At 32.8% G+C, this 9,921-nt stretch overlaps 1 pseudogene; it reads left to right on the top strand.

Moving 5' to 3' along the window:
- The first annotated feature begins 9,154 nt into the window (after positions 1-9,154).
- LOC118607599 lies at positions 9,155-9,273 on the top strand (annotated as a pseudogene).
- Positions 9,274-9,921: the final 648 nt, after the last annotated feature.

Here is a 9,921-nt window from a genome sequence, read left to right as displayed (position 1 = left end):
TGTCAAGAACCAATTGACACGGGCAAAATATGTTCACAGATGTTTATGGCAGGACCTATTATCAAGGAAATTTTGGTGTGGCCCATATGTCTTAATGGATATTTAGACAGGGCCAAATGTCTACTAATTTAAAATGTCTCCATAATTTAAAATATAATAATTCGTTGTAAAACATTGGGGAATTCATAATCATTTTTATACTGATATGATTTTAATTATTTAGAGTTATTCATTCTTCCAGCCTGACATTTTTTACAATGAATAAAATTGTAGTTAGAAGCTGAAGTTCTTCAAGGGCAACAGGTATCAGACATTGTATTTGAACAGGCCTATCTGCTGTACCAGGTTTCTAGATTACTTATGAACAACATTATGTTGGTGTATTGCGTGTGTGTGTGATACACAAGAGAAAAAAGCTCCTGTGCCAAGATGTGGTAGGCTAATACACATGGAGATGTGACTGACCATATAGAAGCTGGAGACAGATGGAGGCTGCTTGCAAATATTTTACAAGCATCAAATATCTTCAAGATGACCAAGAGAATGTCCTCATTTAACTAAGATGATTTATGCATGCTGAAAATTCTTAGAAACATATGGTAAGTAATGTTTCAGTAGGTGACTGATTATTATCAAGTAACTGTACCATGCATATGAAGAGACTTATCAGATGTAGGAGTAAAGACTGTTTTGGCAAATGACTGAATGAGAGCATTTCTTTATTTCAATCTAGCTGTAGACAAAAGGCTGCTCTGCTATAAAATCAAGAAACAAGTATAGAGTCTGTCAATTTGGAAGCTAAATTTTATAAATAAGCCTAATAATCTGACTTTTGTGTAAGTTCATCTGCACATTCTTTACATTTTCCTAAATCAGTCAATCACCTTATTACATAGAGTAAAATTTGATCAAGCAGATGTTCATTAATAGTAATATCTGTGCTTAAATGCATGGACGTATTTTTTTCCTTATTCATGCTATAATGGACACTAACAAGTAAAGATTTTAACAGGACACTTTCCATTTCAAAAAATAAATATTAAATTTGAAGTGAGATATCAGATTCTATTTCCTTAAATAAATTATCTACTATTTCAGAAATACCAAAAACTCAACACATCTACTTGATATTAATTTTGACATTAACAGCCTACAGTGTCACATAAAAATTAATTTTTCTAAGGGTTTTTGATACATAAAATAATTTAATTTTCACAACAACCCTGCATTGTGGGTAACGTTATTCTATTGATAAATAAAGAACTGAGTCACAGATAGGTTTGATAAAAGTCATTATTTTTATAAGTGGTATGACTAGGATGAATTCAGAGAGCCTGGCGTCAGATTCTCTGCACTTAACCACTATACTGCAGAGGACCTCCTGTACACTATGGCCATTCCATTAATCCTATTGCATTACAATCATTTGTTTATTGTTTTTCTCCTCTATCAGTTTCTTGAGGACAATAAACTCATTTTTGTGCAAATAAGTGCCTATCATAGTAGTTACTTCCCAATCAGTACAATATAATAGTTTGCTGAACAAAATTACATTTTAAACAACTGTTAATTATCTCTTGTCTTTTGTGCAATTCATGGTAAATGTACTCAATTTTTGAAGGGTTAAAGAAAGGAATTAAAAATAAGAAGAAAGAGGGAAGGAGGGAAGAAAGACTTATTCTACTGTACCAGGGAAATATAAATAAAAAACATAATCTCCCAATCCAGAAATCATCTCCACAATGATAGTAGAGGAAGAAAATACATTTGTTATTGAATAAGCATTAAACCAAAATATGATGCCCATCACAGGCAATCCACCAAGAGATTATAAAGACAAAAAAGTCATCCTTTCATATAGCCAAGCTGCTATAATCCACACATAACATGTTTTCAAGATGGGCAAATAGTTCTTTAGTAAAGACTTGATACCACTGTTTATCACACATGGTATGTCTTATTGTTTCTAGGTAATTGAATTATGTTAGCTAATTGGCTTTATTTAGAGGAAACACACATTTTTTCATACCTTCATGACAAGAAGTATTTTTGCAACTTAGAGCAAGGCATCCACCAAAGTTAGGGTCCTACCATCTTGCAGATAGTGGGAGACAGGAGCACTATGTCCTTTAATGTTTTTATATCTCAGAGATGGCACCAAAGTTCTCGAGAAAGACAGAGTAGGTCATAAAGCTGACAAAATGCCAATCTAGTTTTTAGTAGTATTAATGTATACTTCAAAAAGAGGAGAAAGCACTTGACTAAAATGAGTGCTCAAAGAAGAAAGGGGGGAGGGAAATCTTCTGGCTTATTTCCGACAGGGAGAATTAAGCCTCTCATTTTTTAATTTTAATTTGTATTTGTCCTTACAAGTAGAGTGACTTAAAAAGTAAAAAACAAACAAACAAACAAACAAACAAATAAAAGACAGATCCGAGGGAATGTGGTATGTTGGGAAGAACACTGAAATGTTCTAGGACCTGATTTGTTATTTAAAAGTCTTTTCCTTGGAAAAAGCATTTAATTTCTGTGGGATTCCACTTTGCATCTATAATGTAAGTGAGTTGCACTGAATAATCTCTATGGCCACTTTTGGATATATTCTTTCATTTCAAAATAATGAAAAAATTGAGGGTTTAGTGTGGGTGACAAATGTTATTTTTTACAACTACACTTGTTTAAACTTTAATTACTGTGATCTCTCTAACACATAATCGATGACTGTCATTGAACATCTATAGACCTCTAAATCACAAGAAAATTAGGATCACTTTGACTCTATTATACACCTAACACATATGTTTAAAAAGTTTGTGAACCTGAGTAAGTATGCACTGAAAGAAAGGACAACTCACTTTCATATTATGAAATACTTTAACAATGAATAATGGACAACGAAGAAAGCTCTTTCTGATTACTTTTCTTGTTTGTTTTTTTTTTGGGGGGGGGTTTGTTCATTTGTTATCTGTAGAGACTAATTCTAGAATTGTGACCTTATATGGACTGCCATTCTCAGAGTCATGAGAACTTACAAATATTATTTCTCTGGACTATGAACATGTTTAAAGGGTTATGAAACTTTTTTTCCCCTTCTGTTCCTCAATAAAGAAAATTCTGTAGGAACAATGAATACTAAAAACGAAAAAATACTTTTTTTTTTTTAAATCTTAGAACAGCCTTACACTGTTTCTTTTATAGATAAAATCCCAATAGCCAATATAAGTGAAAACCTATAAGGTTTCTGCTAAATAAATGTTTGAAGGAAAAAAGAAAACTATTGTCTGTAAGATAAATCTCTGAGAAAAATAATGTAATTGACTGCTTGTGTCCCCCTAGTGTTTGAGAGGCTTTGCTTCTGAGCCTAATTCCCCAAATTGCAGGAAAAATCCTTAAAAAGTAATGTATACGAAACTATGTAAATAGTAAATCTATATACTCCCTGGGAGCTAATAAATTGTACAAGGTTTGTGTCAGTGTTTTTGAGTGTTTTGGTGCTACAGACTCCACAAGGCAATTTCAGAGCAAAGGTTATTCCACCTATAGAACACTCTGAAAACGCAGACAAATATTTTAAATATTTGGTCCCATAAGGAATGATAGTAATGATTAAAAAATAGAATTTTTCTTTCAAAGCTATCTTAAACTCTTTCCCCCCAAAATAGCTACAGTGGTTTCATTGCATTTTTAATGAATAGTGATGACAACTTTAGCTTTGTTATTCATTGAGTGCAACCAAGCTCTTCTGCTTTTATATGAGCCGTATTGAACAAAGTTGTATTATGCCATATTTTTTCTATATGTATGCTCTTATTACATGTATTGCTATTTTTACCTGCCTTCCTTAACTCTCTAACCTCAATTTTGGCCTCCCTTCCACTATTCTACTCCAATCTTAAAGGCTTCCTGGAGACTAATGAGTTAGGCTCTTATTATAGGGACACAATTCCACCAGATGACTCTGCATGTATAATACCTCCAACTCTTTGATATCTTTGTCAACTATCATGTTCTTAATGAGGCTTAATGACTAATTTATTAAAGTTGCAAACACCTCTTCCACTGCAAAGTAAGAATCATTATTTCATTTTATTGGTATAAATACATACATATAAAATAAATTTTGCTATTTTAACTATTTTTAAGTGTGCAGTTCAATGGCATTAATTACATTCACAAAATTGTACAACTATCACTACTATTTCCAAAACTTTTCATCAGCCCAAACAGAAACTTTGTAAACCTTGAATGATTTATAAAAATTAATATCCTATAAATAAGGAGTATTTAAATACTAGTTAAATACAGTTTGCCTTGTTAACATAACTTCTTCAGTTGATTTTCTCTTCCTTTCTATTAATTTATTTGATATAAAGAACAAAAAGATGGTAGGGAGTTCATGGAAGTTCTTTCTTCTCTATACCTCTAAGGAAGCTATCAAAATATAACATAAAACGAACACAATATTTTACTCTTTCTTCTTCATAACCAATAAATCTTTGTAAAGAGACAGCTTTAAAGAGAAGAAACTTCTTCACAGGTCACTGCATTTAAAGTATAACTTCCTCGAGGAAATCATCTTTTTATTCTTTTAAATACTCTTCAAATGGTCTTGACCTGTAATTTGTAATACTTTCACATTCTTAGGCCTGGTTTATTAAAATGTGGTTGCATATCCTATTTTATCCTGGCAACAATTGCCTGTTGAATTTTTGAAAGATTTTTATTTTGCTATCACTACTTTTATAATATTTCTGTGGGATCTCTCCTCTTTATCCTTGATTGCAATCCTATGAATAACTTTTAGTTTCTCTTGTCACTTACCACTCTTAATGACCAATTACACATACAGACAACAAAAGAATATGGTCCTATCCATGTTAAAACATTGATTTATTATCCAATTAAAACTCCTTTGCTCCTGAGCTCAGACATGATCTTTTGGATAGGGAAGAAGGAAATTAGAACATAGTTGACTTGTTCTCTCTCCTTTGCTATTGTCTGACATATTTGTTCTGTTATTTGTTCTTCCAAAGTCAAGGCCCAGGGAATCTAAAACCATTCTCGTTTTCAAGAAGAATCTAAGATTTATTGGAATGAGTGTATTTCTTATTTCTCACTTAAATATCAGCTTCTACAAAGATTTGATCATGTTGTTTATCAACCCAATTCCTCTTTTCCCAACAGTACATCACTTTCTAGACTGCAAACATCACTTTTGGAATTCAAAGCATCACAAGTTAAGTTCTGCAATATAACTGATTTTAGGGAAAAGCTCTCATAGCAATGAACAAGGGCTAATGAGATTGTCACCTGAACCTGCTTAGCTTTATTTCAAGGAAAGTAATTCAAAGCAAGTTCTCAGAATATATGGATTGTACTTCTGCATGAAAAACAGTTAAGTGCCAAAGAGAATAAACCTCAATTTAAACACCAGTGAAATATCTTTTGTACTCGTGCAAGGCAGGCAGAGAAGAGTTACGGATGTTTCCTTTAGAACACTTTAATTCCTACAGGCATAGAGACAGCACAGTGTTTAGTTTAAGAGGACAGACTCGAGAGCTAGAGGTCTTCACCTCTAAGCAGCTGTGTGACCCAGCTTTGTAACTTCACCTCTCTCTGTTCAATTTCTATAACTGAAAGTGGCAATTGGTAATGCCTATCACATAGTATTGCTAGGGGATTTAAATGAACTTATTTGCAAGGTCTCTCAAACAGTGTCTGATTCAGAATGAACACTGAATTTGAGTTTTAATTTAAAAATGAATAGGGAGATTTGGATGACATCAAGTCATATAGCATGATTACAATGGAAAATTACTATCTTGAGCAATAGTATAGAGAAATATATAAAAATAAAAATTTGGAGTCACAGAAGTATATCCTCACCCCAGGGCTACATTGTCTATGTAGTTCTTAATTGAGCGGTAAACTTAGGGAAAGAGAAACAAATGAGATATTTTTCTTGATACTTAGGAATATTTCTCTGTGTACCCTTTATTAGTAATTTTAAAACGTCTTTACCTATTCCTCTCACTGACAGACTCTGGAAGAATTATAATCTAGTGTGGGAAGGCTCAGAACTGACAAAATGTCACAAAGCAAGACAAATAGTTTTAGGAAAAACACATAACGGAAACCAACTAAGATTGACTATTAGCCATTTAATACGTTATTTTGCCACTTTGTGGCAGAAAAATTTTTCCCTGGACTGGCTGTTGAGCCTCTCTTTTCTCTAACAGTTTCTTTCTTTCTCCTTAGAAATAGTTCCCCTCAAACAACAAATGAGTTTTAATCTATCATATATCATAAGTTTTCAAAATTAAATACGTAATATGCCTTCCTATTCAAAAGAATCTACCTACTACCACCCACCATTCCAAACTTCATAAGTAACTTCTTTTTAAATAGTAATTTATCTTTCTATTATACTTACTAGAAGTATTAACTATGTCTAATAAACAATTATATTGTATGTATATATATATATATATACACATATGTGTGTGTATGTATCTGCAAAAGTACTAGATCTGAAATACTAAAGACTTTCAGTGTTCTGTTTTATATACTCAATGTATCCATTACTAAATTCATCTTTTATTTTCTCCTTTTAAGTCCATGTCTGTGTTATTTATTTAAGGTAGTCATAATTCTACCACACAGAAGATCTAAAAATTATGTTTGGGTCCTCCTTTTAGTCTCACACAAATGTGTCATGATGTCATGCTAATATTTTAGTGGTCGTATATCTTCCAATAATTAATTCTTGTTCCCATTGACATTGTATCAATCTTGGCTCTTATTATGAACATAAGGGATAACTAAAATAGTCACAAATTTTCTCTCATCTCAACATCTCTTAGACAGATCCTCTATCATTCTTTTATATTGAAGTTTTTCACAAACTTCAACAGCTTTCAGTGGCTGCTGAGTAAATAAGTGACCAGCTTTCTTTTTGTTAATCTTTTAGGTGGCAGTTTCACAACAATCAGTCTGGTCTTTACATCTCAGTTCCTCACTTGGCTTATATTCAACTTTAAGCCTAGTCAACTTCCTTCTCCCTTCCTGGAGTTTCCTTATATTTCTGCTAGAAATTCCTTTCTTCCCCTACAAGTCATCAATGACAACTTCAGACATAGTAAATATTTCCATCTTTTAATTCAATAAAATTAGATTCTGTATCAGATATGATATTCATATATTGTTCTCTGCAACATAAAATCCTATTGCACTACTACTGTACTTTTTCCAATGAGTTCATATTTGCCACTAGCTCAGTGTACTTTATTTTACAGTTAAAGTGGAAATTACTTTAGATTTAGAAAGTTAAAAATGGCAAAATTAAGAGTTCAATATATTCTTGTCAGAGTTCTATTTGCCTGCTTTTATACTGATGGATTTTGAAATATATCAAACTGTGTGTGATGCTCCCCCCTCCCCAAAAAAAAGTTCAAAAGTAAATCGGGAGTTAAGAAAATCAATACTATCCAAAGCCAAAGTACTAAATTTTATATTATATAAAATCGAACCTCAACCATGTGACATTAGATGATGTGGAATACTATGTTTCTCAGTTTTAAGTTTCACCAAATATACAGAATAAACTATAAAGAAACTGCAAAGTATTTCACATAGCTTTAAGAAACAGTTTTAAACACATCATACTTTCTTTTAAAAGATGACAAAAAATTGTAATCATCAAAGTTTTTTAAAAAAAGACTTATTAGAAAAAAGATATACATGTTTCACTATAATAAGATCAATAATATCTTACTATATTTATGTATTTATACATAGTTTAGTTTCCCTGATTTTCTTCCTCCATCAATGTAAATTTTTGTTCTTTGTTTTCATGCTTCATAAAATCCACTTTCCATTTGCCAAGAGTGATTGGTTTGTTTGATACATTATATAGAAGAAAAAAATATGCCGACGCATTTTCTTCCTTGATTTTTGTCATTATTTTTAATGATATGACACATATTTTCATATTTTAATTTAATTATTTAACTGTGGTTCCGTGATATAAACTATAAACACAATGACAAATGATAAAGTAAGGGAATTAGATCAAGTTATTTACAAATAAATCATTTTAAATGGTTCCATATATCTCTCACATACACTACATAGCAAAATGCAATAGTTTAGAAGTCTCCACAGGAGGGAGAAGAAAAATGAGATGAACAATTGGATAACAACAGCAGGATTTTAAATGAGAGGAGAACAGGGAAAATGAACTTGTTATTTTTGTTTTAAAGCTTATAGATTTTCAAAGAAGAATTTCACCTTAAGAGATAACCAAAAATGTCACTTGGTGAAAAATCATTTTCCTAAGTGACAGATGGATTTAAAAACTGCTTTTTTTCCTCCCTTCTATTTATACATTAGCTTAAAATGTAGGCTTATTATAATCACAATGGAAGCCTTCTGATTAAATCACCTGAAAAAAGTTTTGTTCCAGTTCATAGGGTTTTAATCTATGTGGAATCTGATACAAAGACAAATATAAAGTATGCTTTAAAATGTTTTCTAAAATATTAGATAACATTTGTATTTTTGATAGAGTTCATCAAGTGTATTTTCTATAATTTATTTGGAAAATTAATTCCTATTAATATTTTGTGGGGATAGGATTAAACATGGCAGAGTAAGAAATGTCTCCAGATCTCTCCCCTTAAAACAACAATAAGCTGAACATCTAAAACTTAACAAAAAACACCCAAACAGCACACCAGCACATCTGAGTGTAGAGTCTGTGCATAAGAGCTACCACAGGTCAGAACCCCAGCTGTTGAGTGGTGGAGTAGGAGAAACAAAGAAGCTGCCTCTCACAGCCAGAACCCCCTGTAGGAGGAAGGGAGGGGGAGAAGATGCAGCAAGTTCCCTGAACAGCCCTGCCTAAGAGAGCTGTAAGCTCACTGTGGCTGGTGGCAATGCCCAGTCATCAGGACAAGGTAGAGAAACAGAGATGACAGAAAAGTGGCAAAGGCAGAGAAACGACAATTGATGTTTACTAGCCACTGTTTCATAACTGAGGCTAAGCTGTACCCCACAACCTCCAACCAAGAGGGCCCCTCCGCCCATACCCTCTGAGACTGATCACCGTGTAGACCCAGGGGTATCTGAGCAAATGCTACCAAAACTGTTGCCAATCTATGGCCAAGCAACCCTGAATATGCCCGATCTCGTCTGATCTTAGAAGTTAAGCAGGGTCGGGCCTGGTTAGTACTTGGATGGGAGATCACCTAGGAATACCAGGTGCTTTTGGCGTAAAAACATTGAAAAATAAAAAACTGTCGCTAACACTGATAGGAACTGAAACTGAGGGTAGCGAACATAATTAAACATCTATAAGGAAAAAAAAAGACATGATTAAGAATTTATATAAAACAGAGATCCAAGAGGCTTAAATGCCACAGACTGGAAACCAGAAGAAAAACACCTTCTTTGAAACAGGCGAGGAGCCATTATATAATAAATCTTCTTTCCGGGAAAGAAAAAAGCAGAACATACTTCCATTAATGCCCAGGTGGAGAAATAGTCCATTAAACACCATGAACAGCCAACGTGACAAGACATCTCAGAAAGAAAAAGAAAAATCTCCAGAAAATAAGCTTATAGACATAGAAATATGCAACTTAAATGACAGAGAATTCAGGATGGTACTTCTGAAAAAACTCAGTGAGATCTGAAACAAATCATATTAACAATTTCAGGAATTAAAAAAACAACTAGATGAGTAGAATGTATTCTTAAGCAAGGAGATTGAAACCCTCAAAAAGAACCAAATAGACCTTCTAGAGACAAAGAACACACTGCAAGAGTTGAGAAATGAAATAGCAAGCTTGGGAAATAGAGTTGACCAAATGGAGGAAAGGATTAGTGATATCAAAGACAGAAACCTAGAAATAATCAGAA

The sequence above is a fragment of the Rousettus aegyptiacus genome, unplaced genomic scaffold, assembly GCF_014176215.1.
Source record: "Rousettus aegyptiacus isolate mRouAeg1 unplaced genomic scaffold, mRouAeg1.p scaffold_m13_p_8, whole genome shotgun sequence".
Classification (NCBI taxonomy): domain Eukaryota; kingdom Metazoa; phylum Chordata; class Mammalia; order Chiroptera; family Pteropodidae; genus Rousettus; species Rousettus aegyptiacus.
The sequence above is the reverse complement of the archived record's forward strand: the minus strand, read 5'-3'. Positions and strand labels throughout refer to the sequence as shown.